This window comes from Schistocerca serialis, chromosome 2 (genome assembly GCF_023864345.2).
Source record: "Schistocerca serialis cubense isolate TAMUIC-IGC-003099 chromosome 2, iqSchSeri2.2, whole genome shotgun sequence".
In the NCBI taxonomy this organism is placed as follows: domain Eukaryota; kingdom Metazoa; phylum Arthropoda; class Insecta; order Orthoptera; family Acrididae; genus Schistocerca; species Schistocerca serialis.
This window is the reverse complement of record NC_064639.1, coordinates 304,285,565-304,304,278: the sequence shown is the minus strand read 5'-3', so window position 1 is coordinate 304,304,278 and position 18,714 is coordinate 304,285,565. Positions and strand designations below refer to the sequence as shown.

Below are 18,714 nucleotides of genomic sequence, written 5' to 3'. Positions count from 1 at the left end.
ATCTGGTCTGAGGTGTAAAATTAGTTTTGCGTTATTTCAGTTTCACAGAAGTAAACTATCAAAACTGTACTGACCCATAAAGTTCTTTTCATATGAGTTACACGCCCTGCCGTAGCTGGGAAAAGAAGGGAACCAGCAGAAAAATGCTTCTATCGGAGCACAAAAAAAGGCGAATGTTCTACTGTTTCTTACAAGACTGTGACTGAGGAGTGGGGTACGAGCTGTCTCAATCTACCTCCCAGAGCATCTTTAAAAATTTTCCCAAAAATTTTGGCATATTCCCGCTTTTTTATGCTGACAGAGTGGCAGTGGCAAAGAGACTAAAGAGTAATAAACACTAGAAGATAGTAGACAGTGGTTGTGGTATAGAAGGAGCGAAGGAGATAATAGCAGTGTGAGGGAAAGAGAGGGACACAGCGACAGTGAAACATAGCTGACAATGACAGAATAGCAGAACAGTGTTAGGAAGAGAGTGGAGCAGACAGTAACTGGGACAGATATAGAGGAAACAGAAAGTGGAAGTGGGCGAGAGCTAGTGTTAATGACAGATAGTCTATGACAATGACAACGAGGCAGAGAGAGATACTGACAGTGAGAAGAGACAGCAACAGTGGGAAGGAATGAATGATATAGAAGCAGTAAGAGAGAGCAAAAGGGAGACAATACCAGTTAGAGGAGACAGTAGTAGGACAAAAACGAAGGAGGCTGTGGCTGTGAGACCGGAAACGTGGACGGAGAGACACAAAGAGATAATGAAATGAGTTGGGATAAATGAGTGAGCGAGAATGGGCAAGATGGAGTGAAAGAGTATGAGCGACTTACAGCGATAGACTAATGGGTGTGAGTTACGGTTAGGGGAGCTCATGGGAATATGAGGTGAGTTGCATGTTAAAAAAAAAAAAAACGCAAATATTTTCGATGCCTACATTTTTGGGAAAATTTTTGAAGATGCTGAAGAAGGCAGAATAAGGCATCTGGCTGGTACCCCACTTTTCAGTAATGGTCTTTCAAACAGATGAATATTCGCCTTTTTTTTAGCTACGACAGGAACATTTTTCCGCTGATCTCTTACACAGTAGAAGAACTCAATTCTGAGCCTACTCGATTCGTCGTCGTGAGTAATACGAGGGTCATTCCGAAACTAATGTCTTCTTTTTACAATCACGGTAAGTACAGCTACAAATTTCAGACAATATGTGTGACAACAAACAGAACATTCACTGCAAAAATCTACTTTTGTAGAACTATAGCGACACAAGTTTGCAAGTGAGAGCTGGACATATGAAAACAAAGCCGACAGCAACATATAAGTAGGAGAGATGAGAATCTGGGCGGGGGTGGGGGGGGGGTGGGGGGGGGGGTACGAAGTGCTGCACAAGAAGAGATGAAACAGAGGACGAAGATGCTATTAATAAAGAAATAACTGCATATAGAGAGGTGTGGAAATATCACGCAAAGAGAATGAATAAGACCATCCAAGAAAATTTGGAACTACAGACCGAAAGGACGGAGAGATATGCATATGTCAATCTAGGAATCAACGGACGTAAACTTCGTGAAGGCGGATACGCCTAATTACTGTATGTCAGACGACGATGGACACTGCAGCAGATACATAACGCACACTAACGCAGTTAAACAGAGCACGATTTCCGTCATTTTTCCACATAGTCATCACCACCCGTTAAGCACTTTTGTCGACGATGAACAAGAGCCCGCATGTGAACTAGCTGTGGCCATCCATTGTCTTATAGCTTTAACGGCAGCATATGAGTCAAGGAAAACGTTTGGTCACGTAGTCCATCTCTCAAAGAAGGATGCGGCGGAAATCTGAAGGTACTACCGCAGTACTGTACGGTGGATGTGACACGGAAGTCCTATCAAATTTGCAAGTGAACTCCATGCTAGCGTAGCCTTTGCGGGGGCTGGAAATTCGTGCCTCCACTGTTCTGGAATGAGGAATTCTGTTTCATACGCACGCCGATGCAAGATGCAATTTAGGAACGCTCCGCACTGCTGCCGCTACGTGACAACTAAACCAACAGGGGTTAGCGGGAAGAATCAAATGCATAATCTGGTTCGGGCACGCCACACAAAAAAAATACTGTCGGAATGCCCCTCCTACATTCCCTTTGAGGTATCTCAGCATACATCAAGGATACGTTAAGATTAATCCTCCCACTATGTACATTTTCCAATCTACTGCACTGATACAGGTCTGATTCGAATCGACCACTGTTACAGGTGCTTTCTGTAGTACTGGTAGTGGTAGTAGTAGTAGTAGTAGAAACAGTACTTCGAGAGTTGTACATCTTCTTTACAAAGTCACCGAAGTCATCGTTTTGGCGACAGTGTTTCTTCAAATCCCGGATTACTGATACGCTAAAATTAGCATGGCGGAACTCAGAAACTACTACTTGTAACAGGGAGATCCCGGATTACTGATACGCTAAAATTAGCATGGCGGAACTCAGAAACTACTTTGAGAAATTCTAAGATAAAAATATGTAACGCACAATGCTACACGGGTTTTTATCAACGCTGCAGCTTATCTGCTCCGACAACTTGCAACTACTGACATACGACGACATGTGTGTGACTCATTCTCTATTAACTTCCTCTTCTTTTGACCACTCCAATGTTAGGCGCACGAGCAACTGCGAAATGCGTGGAACGTCCTGCCGGCTTTCACATCGACCCGTAGCACAATTTGAGAACATATTCACGATCTGTTTGTGTTTTATCATCGCACATCTCATCAATCGACGACGAATCCAACGAGCTAATTTATCGCGGTTTTTCTTTTTTCCGTAGCAGCAATTTCACGAATTTTTTTACATGTATTTAAATCTTTAAACATGGTAAGTTCTGACCAAGGCAGCACATAGGTCCTCTTTTCTCATGTATGCATTTGTGTTGTAACTATAGATTGGAAATCGCAAATTCTGGGAATGGTGGCATTGACATGCAGGTACTATACACCATTTAGTTCCGTTCAATTCAACTGTGTGCCGGACCGAGACTTGCCTTTCGCGGGCAAGTGCTCTACTGATGACCTACCTAAGCACGACTCACAGCTTCACTTCCGCCAGTAGCACGTCTCCTACCATCCAAATTTTATAGAACCTCTCCTGCCAAACTTGCAAGACTAGCACTCCTGGAAGAATGGATATTGCGCAGACGTGGCTTAGCCATTGCCTGGAGGATGTCTCCAGAACGAGATTTTCACTCTGCAGCAGTGTGTGCGCTGATATGAAATTCCAGTTCAGTGTAGTTTAATTCTTTTTTTTGCAAGTTCCGTGTATGTATTCGCGACAACTCGCTAGAGTCAGTCGGTTTACAATTATGATACACTGGCTCTCTAAAGACATGGCTAAACGTCGTCCATTTATATAAATATACATTTTTTTTATCTATAACAAAATTTTATACATGAACCCCAACTTTTTAAAAAATTTCACTACCTGCTAGCACCCCTTAATTGATAAGAGAGGGGGTCAGATATTTTTGTGAATACGTACTTCGTTTTTTTTCTGTGCAATGTAATGACACATTCCGACGCAGAGACATACAATACCTTAAAGGCTGCGCCAAAGATTAAATTGAGAGGCATGTAGATTATAATCTTTGTAATGTTCATATTGGATTCTCTTTTGTTTCATACTCCAAGAAGGAGTTAACAGACACTCTCGATTGTTGCCTTGTAGAGGACGGACGTAATTTTTGGTGTGTGAGGAAAGGCAGCCATCTTGTTAGTAATTATGGTTTGTGCGACGAGCAGAGCAAGTGTTATTGTCTTGTGAATAAAAAATAGTGAGAAGTATCGAAGTGTTACGAAAATTATTTAAAGCGACGTAGCATTGTATTCCTTGGTTTCCTCCGTCTTCGTGAAGTGAACCGATGCCGACTCAGGAAGGTACACACGGTCAACAAAGAGAAGAACATCGATGGCGATTAATGAATTAATATTGTGGCAGAAGGACAAATTCTACGTCTAAGGTGAGAACTCTGAATAAATCAACAATGACATAGAATTCAAAAATGTAATTAATCGGAATGGTAAATTATATTACAGGCAAATTTCACGAAGCACTGAATTTGTCCGCATTCAAGCCGGTCAATACAATCCGTAAAAAAGCCTTTCAAAAATTCTAAAGTTACAGTTCCATGTCCATAATTTTTCATCTTTTCAAAAAAATCAATAAATTTAATTTTTTTTATTTATTTCGCCACAGCAAGAATAACGCTAAACTGTGGGTAGTTAAATAAATAAATAAACCACTGCTACTTCAGCGTCTTCCAACTCGACTATGGCATATTTCTCGTATTCAGGTTAGTTAGTTACATGTATGTGACAGAGTGACTAGAGAGTTGTTAAAGTCAGTGCATTTCGAGACGCAGTGCAGCGTATAACACGCTGTTCTGGCTCTCCTGCGACAGTAATAATTGCACACCAACAACGATAACTGTTTGTCCACACGCTGAATAGCGTTGAGCCTCCTCGCTCATTTCGCGGAAGGTAATCAACGAATTTAAGTTAATGCATAAATCTGTAGCGAGACATCTGACGAACAATTATGCGGACCTGCGTGTCTCACGCGCCTCGCTTGAATTGGTTCTAATTACGTGGAAAATAACTGGTTCCCTGTCTTCGATTTTCTTCCGAGTCGAATGCGTATCTCATGAAACTGTTTCTTTCTTCGCTCCCCGCTTGCCTCTGAGCCAGTTTTGTTGTAATACATGGCGTTTATAGAACTAAACAACCTGACCGAAACTATGTTTGGTCTCCACCAGCTGCTAAACGTGACGAAGGATCTCACACGATCTGCTCTCTCTGTTTCCCCGTTCACTGTTGTTCAGAGCTTAATGTTCTATAGGCGGCGCAGTCGTTAGACAGGGGATAACAGTCCAGACATGAGAAAACGAGCGAGGTTTACGCGACGGAAACTATATATATATATATATATATATATATATATATATATATATATATATATAGAGAGAGAGAGAGAGAGAGAGAGAGAGAGAGAGAGAGAGAGGAAGGACCATGGCGCTAAATTTAACCATTTTCAACAAATCAGTGACAAGACGTTATAAATGAGTATTAAACAATTTTCTTCGGTCGGGGACTGAATGTTTGCGTTGTTCTAATCATTTCAGTTTACCTTCATCGATAACCAAGTCGGCGGAGTGGCTTCAACTGTGGTGCACTTCACATATCCATTTATATGGTTGTGATCAGCGTCTTGTTTAGACTTTGGCAATGATGAAAGAACCAACAGCAACTGACATACCTTTAGGTTTTGTTGGGAAGCTTCGTGCTTTCCTCATGTTAATTAAGTAATGGCGGACAGGACAGCTGCTGTTTGAAACCCGTTCTGGTACACAGATTTAACTTGCCACGTAAAACCGTAATTACGTTCACTCTAATCTAACCAACTCCTATTCTTCAGTGGGACGTTTTTTAGAGCATCTTATAAGGAAATAATGCAAGAATTTGGCCAGTTGTGTAGACTCTGGGATGTAAATTCCATTTAATACTAATGTTTACATTTGGTTTAGACTTTGCCAGTAAATAGACAGTTGATAGTGTTACACGGTAATTTAGATAGATGATTAGGTATTGAAGTATTAAATAAAGACAGCAGCTGAATTTCGTAAGAGGAAGAGCAATTTTTTTTCGAGAGTAACAATTTTCCGTGAAGTAATCCGCGTAACGGCCAATAATAGTAGATTATCAGTAGTCATAATGTGGTATTTGTTTTCTTTACCGAGTTGGCTTGTAGTTAATGTGTAAACTGATTCGTTCCATATCCCAGAAGGTTCTATGTTAGGATTTGTGGAGTAAGGTTTGTCAATGAACGAATGAAAGCTAGCGCTTTCACAAGTCCAAATAAACCTCCGGCAGCAGTTGCTGACGGACGAAGTGAATCTAAAACATTCATCTAAATCAGCTAACATTTGTGTTCGGTTTGCGATTTCAAAATTTCATTTTGCCAGCGAAAATGTCACAGACAGAAAATGCACTGTGTGACGGAAAAAAGGTCTTTAATTACAAAAACTTCGCTCGTAGCAGATCCAAATAAACCCTGCAGTTCGCATCAAAATATGCTGCAACAGAGGTCTTCAAACAATGATAGTACTGCTTCATCGAGCTTTTGTACTCTCCCATATTTGTTATGTTTATAGTCCTCGACATAGTTACTAGACCGAACAATGAATGGGTGTGCCTTCCTCTCGTACTTCGCTGCTTCTAGCGCTAAATGCATGCAGCTAGGCCACACAGTCTAAAAAATTTATCTTTTTCTCCTCCTGCAACACCCCTCATTAGGCGCCTGCATTTTCTGATGTAATGCCAAACTCTCATTTATTTCGTACAGCGGTACTGATAGGTAGTCGTATTTAGACTGACAGTATTAAAGAAGTTTCCCTGGCACATTCTTTAACTTGGCTAATGAAAGCTGCAATTGTAAGTGGATTTACGAGTATACTGACCAGCCAGAACATTATTACGATCAGACTACTGACGATATAAACCGTCCAAGCGATAGCAGTGTCATCTGGCGAGGAATGACTGCTAGTCAGACATACGCAAGATGCATGTAGTATCAGTGAGTGTGTTATCTGTATGTAGAATGGAGAAGGGGCGCCATCTACCTGAGTTTGGCCAAGGGCAGATTATGATCGCCCGGAGGCTCGGCACGAGCATTTCGGAAACCGCACGGCTTGTCTGGTGTTCTAGGAGTGCTGTGGTAGGTGTCTTCAACAGGTGGTGAAACCATGTCCAGAAGTCGTGGGGTTGGGAGGCCACCCCTCATTACAGATGTCGGACGTCGTAGGCTGAGCAGACTGGTAAACCGGGACAGGTGGCTAACTATGGCGGGACTAACATCAGACTGTAATGCTGGGCAGAGTACAAGTGTGTCTCTCGGACAGTCGGTCTCCGATTGGGGCGCACACTTTCGTTGACGTACCTGACATGAGCGTCGTCGGCAGACGTCGAAGGGCGTCATCTTCTGTCCGGTCATTTTTAAACCGTGTGAACCATTCGTAACACAGAGTACGGCTTAAGCACACGTCACCGAAGCCTTCCTGCATCATTTTGTATGTCTCTGTAAAAGTCTTCTTCAGTTTCGTGTAAAATTTAATGCAGTTGCGTTGCTCCCCTAACTCTTGTAAGTGTCTTCTTGAGTTTCATGCAAAATTTAATGCAAATGCGTTGTTCCTCTTAACTCTGCCATCTCGAAATTCGCAAACTGCGACAAAACGTTCTACTCAATACAGCACTGAAGCCGGCCACTGTGACCTAGCGGTTTTAGGCGCTTCAGTCTGGGACCGCGCGACCGCTACGGTCGCAGATTTGAATCCTGCCTCGGGCATGGGTGTGTGTGATGTCCATAGGTTAGTTAGGTTTAAGCAGTTCTAAGTTCTAGGGGACTGATGACCTCAAAAGTTAAGTCCCATAGTGCTCAGAGCCATTTGAACCATTTTGAACGTAGCCGAACTAGCATCACTTTAATAATTTGTTTACGTCGTTTAAAATCGTTGTGAGGCACAATTAAAGTTAAATAGACACTGTCTCACACCCTTTTTTAGTTGTGGTCACACCAGCGCAAGAAAATTTCATCATTTGAGAACTAAAAATGAAAGCAAATGTACAGTGTATCTTAACTTGAAAAAGCCGCCTGATATTGAACCGGTCGGTTCGAAATCAGTTAACGGTGTTATTTAAATACATAAATAAAACAATGTAATAAAATATGGTTGATTGCTGTTATCTTCACTGTAAGAGTCAGCCTACATTCCCTACAAATCGTTACACGTAGGTATGTGCTTGAGTTGACAATTTTCAACAGTGACTCTTTTAATGTTGTTGTCGTGATCGTCCTGTCTTGTTGTCTTCTACCCTGTGCAATCCTCATCGTCTCCGAATAACTAGTGCAACCTACATAATTCGGAATCTGCTTACTCTATTCATCTCTCGGTCTCCCTCTACGATTTTTAGCCCCCACTTCCCTCCAACACTAAATTCGTGAACCCTTGATGCCTCAGAACGTGTCCTACCAACCGATCCCTACTTCAAGTCAGTGCGGAACACAAATTTCTTGTCTCCCCAATTGCATTCAGTGCCACCTCATTAGTTACGTGGTCTACCTATCTTATCCTCAACATTCTTCTGTAGCACTAAATTTCGAAAGCTTCTGTTTTCTTTTCGTCTAAACTTTTATCGCCCATGTTTCATTTTAATACATGGCTACATTCCAGAGAAACACCTTCAGAAAAGACATGCTAACACTTTAACCTACATTCGATGTTAATAACTGTCTCTTCTTCAGAAATGTTTTTCCTGCCATTGCCAGTCTACATTTTATATCCTCCCTACTTCGGCCGTCATCAGTTATTTTACTGCTCAAATAGCAAAACTAATCTACTTTAAGTGTCTCGTTTCCTAAGTTGATTCCGTCAGCATCATCTCATTTAATTCGACTACATTCCTTTTTTCTTGTTTTGGTTTTGCTGATGTTTATCTTATATCCTCCTTTCAAGACACTGTCCATTTCATTCAGCTGATCTTCCAAGTCGTTTGATGTGTCTCACAGAATTACAATGTCATCGGCAAACCTCAGTGTTTTTTATTTCTTCTCCCTGGACTAAATTCCAAATTGTTCATTGGTTTCGTTTACTGCTTGCTCGATATACAGACTGAAGAAAATCGCGGATTGGCTAAATAGCTCTTCGCTCTCTGTAGTTTACCCCTGCTACCTTCAGAATTCAAAGAGTTTTTTCCAGTTAACTCAGTCAAAAGCTTTCTCTAACTCTAGAAATGCTATAAACGTAGGTTTGCCTTTCTTTAACCTATCCTTTTAGAGAAGTTGTTGCGTCATAACTGCCTCACGCGTTCATTTCTCCGGAATTCAAACTGACAAAAAAGTTCAAATGAGTGTGAATTCCTAAGGGACCAAGCTGCTGAGGTCATCGGTCCCTAGACTTATACATTGCTTAAACTAACTTATGCTAAGAACAACACACACACCCATGCCCGAGGGAAGACTCGAACCTCCGGCGGGAGGGGCCATGCAATACGTGGCTTGACGCCTGAAACCACGCCACCACTCCGCAGTGTTTTCAAACTGACATTCGCAGAAGTAAACTTCTGTCAGTTTTTCGATTCTTCTTTAATATTGTAGTCACAGAATATTACTTTAAAATTTTTATAACATTTCACGTTACTGAACTTTTAAAGCGAGTTGCAAATCTTTGCACCACTTTGAAGTCTTATCAAGATCTGACTGAATATTTCGCAGCTTTTTTCTGGCAGTACTTCACTCTAGATGAGCTAGTAGCTTCCCGCTGGTGTGATGCCACGAAACTTCACACGCTACGACAGTGCCCGAGTGTGCATCGTTAAGTGGCAGCAGGCGCGCGCTACGTGCTTGTTGAAACCGCCACGGCTGCGCTAGCGTACACACGGCATTTGTCAGCGCCAAGGCCAATGTCCCAACCGCTAGCTAGGCTAAAGCGCTTCTGCTCGCGCCGGCCGCTCACGCCGCACGAACGCAAGAGCGCGTAAATTTTCCCGCGCCACAGTCCGGCTGTGGTGAGTTTTTGCGCGCCACCGACATTGCACTTCAACTACTCAGCTGTCTGTCGCTGTAAATAGTTATCTTGTTGAGGCGTATTCCAGAAGAAAGAGTACGGTTTTAAACTGTATTTCAAACTAAGCTATTCAGTGAACACACTTCGCCCCATCATGACTGACTAACGAGGCTATTTATACATGTGGAGACATGACAGCATTTTATTACAGATTCTACATGCAAATTGTACGACACTGATGACAAGTGCATAATCTAATGAGTTAAAGGAAAAGTATGTTTCTAAAAGGCGAAAATTACTGACGAGTAGGAATGATCTATATTACATGGCCAAATGCACCCTGTACGCTACGACTCATGTACTCAGTGGCAAAAATATTAAAAATATACACCACAAACTTAAGAGAATCCTTTTGACAATGCTGACTGGAATACCCTCTTTGAAATTCTGAAGGTGGCAGGGCTGTGAAAGGCAATTTACAACTTGTAAAGAAACCAGACGGCAGTTGTAAGAGAAGAGGGGCATGAAAGGGAAGCAGTGACTGTGAATGGAGTAAGACAGGGTTGTAGCCTATCCCAGCTGTTGTTCAATCTGTACACTGAAAACTCAGTAAAAGAAACCAAAGAATAACCTGAAGTAGGAATTAAAGTTTAGGGAGAAGAAATGAAAACTTTGAGGTTTGCTGATAACATTGTAATTCTGTATGACACAGCAAATGACTTGGAAGAGCACTTGAACGGAATGGACAGGGCCTTGAAAGGATGACATCAGATGAAAATCAACAAAAGCAAAACAAGGATAACGGTATGTAGTCGAATTAAATTAGGTGATGCTGAGGGAATCAAATTAGAAAACGAGGCACTTAAAGAAGTAGATGAGTTTTGCTATTTGAGCAGAAAAATAACTGATGACGGCCGAAGTAGGCGAATATAAAATGTAGACCGGCAATGGCCAGGAAAGCGTCTCTGAAGAAGATACAATTGTTAAAATTGAATATAAATTAAAGTGTTAGCATGTCTTTTCTTTAATTCTTTGTCTTGAGTGTAGCCATCTATGTAAGTGAAACATGGACGATAAACAGTTTAGGCAAGAACGCTGAGCCGGCCATTGTGGCCGAGCGATTCTAGGCGCTTCAGTCCGGAATCGCGCGATCGCTACGGTCGCAGGTTCGAATCCTGCCTCGGGCATGGATGTGTGTGATGTCCTTAGGTTAGTGAGGTTTAAGTATTTCTAAGTCTAGGGGACTAATGACCTCAGATGTTAAGTCCCATAGTGCTCAGAGCTATTTGAACCATTTGAAGAATGCTGAAGATTATATGAGTACATCACGTAACTACTGAATAGAATTGAAGAGTCACGAATTTTGTAGCACAAAATAACCAAAAGATGGGGTCCGTTCATAGAACACATTCTAAGACAACAAGGATGACCAATTTAGTATTGGAGGGAAGTTTGGGGGCTAAAAATCGTAGAGGGAGACCAAGAGATGAATACAGTAAGCAGACTAAAAAAAATGGTTAAAATGGCTCTGAGCACTATGGGACTTAACATCTGAGGTCATCAGTCCCCTAGAACTTAGAAGTACTTAAACCTGCCCGAGGGAATCGAACATGCGACCGCAGCGGTCGCACGGTTCCAGACTGAAGCGCCTAGAACCGCTCGGCCACCTCGGTCGGCAAGCAGACTCAAAAGGATGTACGTTGCAGTAGTTACTCGGAGATGAAGACAAAAGGATGTAAGTTGCTGTAGTTACTCGGAGATAAAGAGGCTCGCACAGCCGGCCGCGGACGGTGTGGCCGTGCGGTTCTAAGCGCTTCAGTTTGGAACCGCGTGACCGCTACGGTCGCAGGTTCGAATCCTGCCTCGGGCATGGATGTGTGTGATGTCCTTAGGTTAGTTAGGTTTAAGTAGTTCTAAGTTCTAGGGGACTGATGACCACAGATGAAGTCCCATAGTGCTCAGAGCCATTTGAACCATTTTGAACAGCCGGCCGCTGTGGCCGAGCGGTTGTAGGCGCTTCAGTCCGGAACCGCGCTGCTGATACAGTCGCAGGTTCGAATCCTGCCTCGGGCGTGGATGAGTGTGATGTCCTGAGGTCAGTTGGGTTTAAGTAGTTCTAAGTCTAGGAGACTGATGACCTCAGATGTTAAGTCCCACAGCGCTTCAAGCCATTTGAAACATTGTGAGTCTCGCACAGCATAGATTAGCACGGAGAGCTGCATCAAACCAGTCTTTGAACTGAAGACCACAGAAACAACAACAACGCCATAGCATACAAATCCTACACGTAAGCCTAAGATTTTTACAGTTATCAGTACTCATCAAAGAGTAAATCAAAGAGAGACGAAAGTAATGAGAGGTAGCTGAAATCAGAACGGCAAGAAACTTAACATCGAGATTGGGGTTCACGAAGTAGACGATGTGAAGGAATTCTGCTCCATGACGGATGGAGCAGGGAGGACGTCAAAAGCAGACTAGCACTCGCAAAAATGGCATACCTCGCCAAGAAAAGTCTACTTGTATCAAACATAGGCCTTAATATGAGGAGAAATTTTAGAGAATGTACGTTTGGGACACAGCATTGTATGGGAGTGAAACATGGACTGTCGGAAAACCGGGACAGAAGAGAATCGAAGGATTTGAGATGTGGTGTTACAGAAGAATACTGAAAATTAGATGGTCTGACAAATAAGGAATGAGGAGGTTCTCCGAAAAATCGACGAGGAAAGGAATATGTGGAAAACATTGACAAGAAGAAGGATCAAGATGGTAACAGCTCTGTTAAGACATCACGGAGTAACTTCCAGGGTACTGGAGGGGGCTGCATAGGGTAAAAACTGGCAGCAAATAATTAATACGTAGGTTGCCAGCGTTACTCTGAGATGAAAACGTTGGCACAGCATAGGAATTCGCGGTGGGCTGCACCAAACCAGTCAGAAGACTGGTGGAACAAAAAATAATAATTGATTAATTAATCAAGAAGAAAAAGAGAGAGAGAGAGGAGGTGCTAATATCTAAATTCTAAAAATTGAGAAGCAATACTGTCGAACATTCATTGTTTTTCTTTTCGTTGTTAAATATCTACATTTTTAATTTTTTCAACAACAAGCGACAGAATATCAGTATATAACACTTATAATCGGAGGGAAGCACTCACAATGTAATGATCGGTATACAGCATGCTGCTCTCTTAAATTCTGCTACGCTGCAGTTACAGTAATAGAATAGTTCCATTCACATCCCTGCCATAATCTGATTTCGAACTGCTTTCTTCTGCACTGTTAGAGCTGTCACCGTCATTCTACTCTATCTAACCACACCCATGATCCTCTGCAGAAACCTAAACCACAATGCAACAAAGTCTGTCCATTTCGTTAATATTTTACGTCTATTAATTACTAGTAGCTAAATCGTATGTCATCGACTACTCTACACAATGAAAATTTAGTCTTTAAAAATATCATCTTTCAGAAATAAAAGTGAGTATACATTAAAAATGGCAGAAACGAAATATGCCTAGACCTCTAGTTTAAGAAGCGAACCACAGCACCCTTTACACGCAAGAAGTTCACTGAGTACGTCCAAAATCCGCGTTTGTTTTGCAGCGCGGCACTGTGGCTCATGCTTCCTGCTCAGAGCCGTCAGTCATTGACCGTCTTCCAGCGGTCATTAGGCGCCGAAATAACCCGAGCTGTCAGCTAAACGCATAGTGCATTCCATTTCGGAAAACATTGGGGATTTCGGTGTTCTGTGATTCACAATGTCGATAGTGTGCCGGGAATAGCAAATTTCAAGACTCGTTTCCCAGATTGTAAACAGCTATCATGTTCATCGCTTACCTCATTTTCGCTGTTCACGCAGAAGAACTTCAACATCAGGTATCACGTTTTAATTTATTAATTATTTACTACCGACTCTACTCGCAACACAGTTTGTAGACTGAATGCACCTGCAAAATTATATAACTGTACGACACATACTTAAGGAGGTATGACGTCAAAGACAAATCTTCTGCTTAAAATGGCGCGAAAATTTACCCGGACTATATTTATCCCCTGTTTTCGAAATGACAGCACTTAGCGACCTCCAACAAACTTAAAGTATAATTTTAAACCCTTTTTCTCGCTTTCATGCTTCACATCAAATATTTAACACATTAAATCATTTTTAAGGTAATCAGAAGTTTGAGACTATTTTGTACATCGGAGATAGATACTCTAAAGAATCGTGGGGTTTACTGGTACTGACTATTTCTAATTCGACCTCTGCTAACAACGAGACGACAAAATAGCTGGCCTCCGTGTGGAGTAAAAAACAAGAGAGGTAACCAGCAGAAAGAATATACATACGTAAGCAGAGGATTTTCATAACTCTATTTGTAATCGAAGTCTCATAATGGCATACTCGTCTGTATCAGAATGTTAACGGAATAACCAATGATGATGTTTTAACGATAACTCTAAAAATTGAAACCGATTAAAAGCTACTTTGAAATGTGCAGATGAGTATGTTCTACCACTATCAAGGTCATTTATCTGTGTACAATCGAAGTTTGAAGGTTAACACGACTAAGTGCTACAGCAGCACAAGCCGCTGAGCAAACTGCACCGTCTAACAGACAATCATGACCAACAGAGTCAAACTCGTCAGTAATGAGGTGTTATTTAGCAAAAAAGCTAAAAAATATACTTCAACACATGCAGCACTTACAAAGTCATATATTGAGGTGACAAAAATCGTGGGACAACGATATGCATATATACAGATGGAGGTAGCATCGCGTACACAAGGTACAAGAAGGTAGTGTATTGGCGGAGTTGTCATTTGCACTCAGGTAATTCCCGTGAAAAAGTTTCCGATGTGAATGTAACCACACGACGGGAATTAACTGATTTTCAACGCGGAATGCTCGTTGGAGCTAAACGCATAGTGCATTCCATTTCGGAAAACATTGGGGAATTCGGTGTTCTGTGATTCACAATGTCGATAGTGTGCCGGGAATAGCAAATTTCAAGCATTACCGCGCACCACGGACAATGCAGTGGCCGACGGTCATCACTGAACGACGGAGAGCAGCAGCGTTTCCGTAGAATTAGTGCTAACGGGCACGCAACACCGCGTGAAATAACCGCAGAAATAAATGTGGTACGCACGACGAATGTACCGTAAAGATACTGCGGTGAAATTTGACGTTAATGGGGTACTGCAGTAGACGACTGACGCGAATATCTTTGCTAACAGCACGACAATATCGGGTGGACCCTTGACGACAGGAAAACCGTGGGCTGGTCAGATGAGTCCCGATTTCAGTTGGTAAGGGCTGGTGGTAGGGTTCGAGTGTGGCGCAGGTCCCACGAAGCCATGGACCCACATTGTCCAAAAGGCACTGTGCAAACCAGTGGTGGCTCCACAATGGTGTGGGCTGTGTTTACGTGGAATGGACTGGGGCGTCTGGTCTAAATGTACCGATCATTGAGTGGAAACAGTTATGTTCGGCTGTTTGGAGACCATCTGCATGGACTTCATGTTTCTCAATGACGATGGAATTTTTATGGAAGACAATTTGCCATTTACCGGACTAAAATTGTTCGCGACTGGTTTGATGAACAGTCTGGCAATTCGAACGAATGATTTGGCCATCCAGATTGCCCGACATGAATCGCATCGAACATTTATGGACATAATCGAGAGGTCAGTTCGTGCCCAATATCCTCCACCGGCAAAACTTTCGCAATTACGGACAGCTACAGAGGCAGCAAGGCTCAATACTTCTGCAGCGACTTCCGAAGACTTGTCGAGTCCTTGTCTTATAACTGACTAGCGAATGCGGCAGTGTTTCGCAACTGCCAAATATCTATGGGAATTGGATATAATCCTAATCTTCTCTCCTCTCTCTCTGTCCATCTGCTCCTCCTCGTCTCTCTGCCCACATCTCCTACAACCTCTCTCTCTATCCATCACTCCTCTTCCATCTCTCTGTCCGTCTCCTCCTCCTCCTCTTCCTCCTCTTCTCCTGTCTCTCTGTCCATCTCCTCTCTTCCCATCTATAGGAATTTCGTCTCCCCCCCCCCCCCACCTCACCCCGCCCCCAATCTCCGAACGTTTATTAGAGAATCGCGCAAAAATGTGAAGTAAATCGGTGAGGAACCTTTCGAGATTTTTGTTAACCACTTTTCCCCTTTATGTATTATATTAAAGACAAATGTAGCCTTTGTCCATCCGAATCTTTATTAGAGTGTCGTGTAAAAAATGGCTCTAAGCATTATGGGACTTAACATCTGAGGCCATCAGTCCTCTAGACTTAGAACTACTTAAACCTAACTAACCTAAAGACATCACACACACATCCATGCCCGAGGCAGGATTCGAACCTGCAACCGTAGCAGCAGCGTGGTTCCAGACTGAAGCGCCTAGAACCGCATGGCCACAGTGGCCGGCATTGCGCAAAAATCTGAAGTAAATCAGTCAAGATCTTTTAGAGATTTTTGCTAACAACGTTTCAGCCTATGTACATCTGAACGTTTATTGAAGTCTTGTGTAAAAATATGAGGTAAATCGCTCGACTACTTTTCTATATTTTTACGGAATTGGGGAACAACCTTAAACAACTACTTGGTTTTATATAGTAGTCTCGGTAGGAACATGTATTTATATATTATACAGGGCGTTTCAAAAAGAAAGAGCAGATTTCAAACATTTATTTCTCAAAAACTACAAATGATAGAAACACAATTCAAACGTTTCTTGTCAGAGAAAGGTTCAAAGTTTTTCAATGGTCCGCGCAGAAGTTCCATGCAAATCCGCAGTGGCGCTGGCGTTTGTTTGTAGGAAAATGGCGACGACACCACAGGAACGATCATTTTGTGTGCTGCAATTTGCAAAGTTAGAGTCCATTGTTGGTGTGCAACGTGCATTCCGCCGTCAATTCAACAAACAGCCGCCTCGTCATAAGCAAATTTATGAGTGGCATCACAGATTCGTAGAAGATGGTTGCATCTGCAAGCGAAAAAGCACGGGTCGTCCACGCACATCGGATGAAAATGTCGAGCGTGTCCGTGCAGCATACGAAAGGAGCCCTAGAAAATCCACGACACGGGCAAGTCACGAACTAAACATGTCTAAAACAACGGTATGGCGCGTTCTGAGTAAGCGTCTGCACATGAAGCCGTACAAACTGCAGTTATTGCAAGCATTGCGTCCTGACGACCACAACAAAAGGTTCGAATTTTCAACTGCAATTCTACAGGACATGGAAGAGGACAATTTTGCCGAACGATTAATTTTTTCAGATGAATCAACGTTTCACATTTCTGGTAAAGTTAATCGGCATAACGTACGAATTTGGGCGAGTGAAACTCCGAGGGACGTTATTCAACATGAAAGAGACTCACCAAAGGTTAACGTCTTTTGTGCAATTTCGGTAAACAAAGTTTATGGACCTTTCTTTTTCATGGAGAAAACTATCACAGGAACCATTTACCTGGACATGTTAGAAAACTGGCTATTTCCTCAACTTCAGGAAGATTCAAATCACTTCATCTTCATGCAAGATGGCGCCCCACCACACTTCTCTGAACCTGTACGACGGTACCTAAATAACACCATTCCAGGACGGTGGATTGGAAGAGCAGGAGCACAAGATCAATGTCATCGTCTGTGGCCTCCCAGGTCACCAGACCTTACTCCCTGCGATTTTTATTTGTGGGGGTACATAAAGGACTGTGTTTATGTCCCACCTATGCCCGCTACTCTTCAAGAGGTACGACATCGAATTGTTGCGGCCGTGAATTCGGTAACTAAAGACCAGTTGCGTCGTGTGTGGCAAGAAATGAGATACCGGTTTGATATTTGTCGTGTAACAAATGGTGCTCATATTGAGGTACAGTTTTGATATTTGTTGTGTAACATTTGGTACTCATATTGAGTGAAGGACCGTTGGAATTGTGTTTCTATCATTTGTAGTTTTTGAGAAATAAATGTTTGAAATCTGCTCTTTCTTTTTGAAACGCCCTGTATATACTAGAAAAAATATGGCCGAATGTTTATTAGAATATCGTGTAAACATGTGCAGTAGATCTATCAAAAAAATTTCGAGATCTTTGCTATAGTATCCCCTTTACATATTACACAGCGTGTAAAGGGTGTAAGTGCAGATATTTCTACCGGTGACAGAGGACGGTGTACTGAACAATATTTGAACAGTATTTACTTCTTTTTACGGGCTAATAATTATAGGTATCACGAGTATTGTTTTGAGATTGGTGAAAATGAAATAATCGTATGGCACTGATGGCCGGGAGTCCCCACATGGGGTAGTTCGGCCGCAGACGCGTTTATACACTCAGCTGCGGTTAGTACCTCCATGCACATGTGTTAAGAGCAAGCCATTTGCAGTATTTTCCCCTGGGCAGCAGGTCAGGTGTTGATGTGTGGCCACGTGGACGCCAAACGGTTAGTCTATACTGACAGGCGTAGTCTAATTAGTGGTGCAGTTACGGCCATGCAGAAAACATCAGGTCGTAAAGTTTGTGACGTGTTACTGCGAAGAGTGTTCGACGCAAAGAAAAAAACAACCAACACACCGATGTGTGTACATATTAAGGTACGGCATATAAAAGTATCTGCACTTATACTCATGTATAGTCTACATCCATAGCTGAAGTCTGTACGGATGTTGAAGTAATGCTACGAATTTTTTAAAATGAAAACTCTTAAAACTTTTTAAATAAAGCAAACTTTATTAACATTCCTCGTCTTTATACTTCAGGTCTACATATTTGCAACACTCTGCCACTACAGGGTACTGAACTGTAGCGTTTAATATGGCAGTGTGTAACGCAACTATGTCAGTGCATGAGAAACAGCGTGCTAATCGAATTTCGAATTCGCAGAGTTCTTCCACACGTGGAGCACCCTCTGCATCATCAAAGTTTCCAAAACATAAAGAACACCTTCAAGGACTTCACTTTGACAGTGACATAGCCGTGCAAGCAGAGGTGAGGTTGTGGTCTCCATCAACAAAGTCCAAACATTCTACAATGATGGTATCAACAAAATGATCAGTCGATGACAGAAATTTGTTCGTCGCCAGGATGAATAAATACGTAGATATGAAAA

At 42.3% G+C, this 18,714-nt stretch overlaps 1 protein-coding gene across 1 annotated transcript in view; it reads right to left on the bottom strand.

Annotated features, from left to right (window-relative positions):
- The window catches only part of LOC126455923 (uncharacterized), a 151,913-nt gene that overhangs the window by 61,567 nt on the left and 71,632 nt on the right, over positions 1–18,714 (bottom strand). The gene's annotated exons all lie outside the window — the stretch shown is intronic.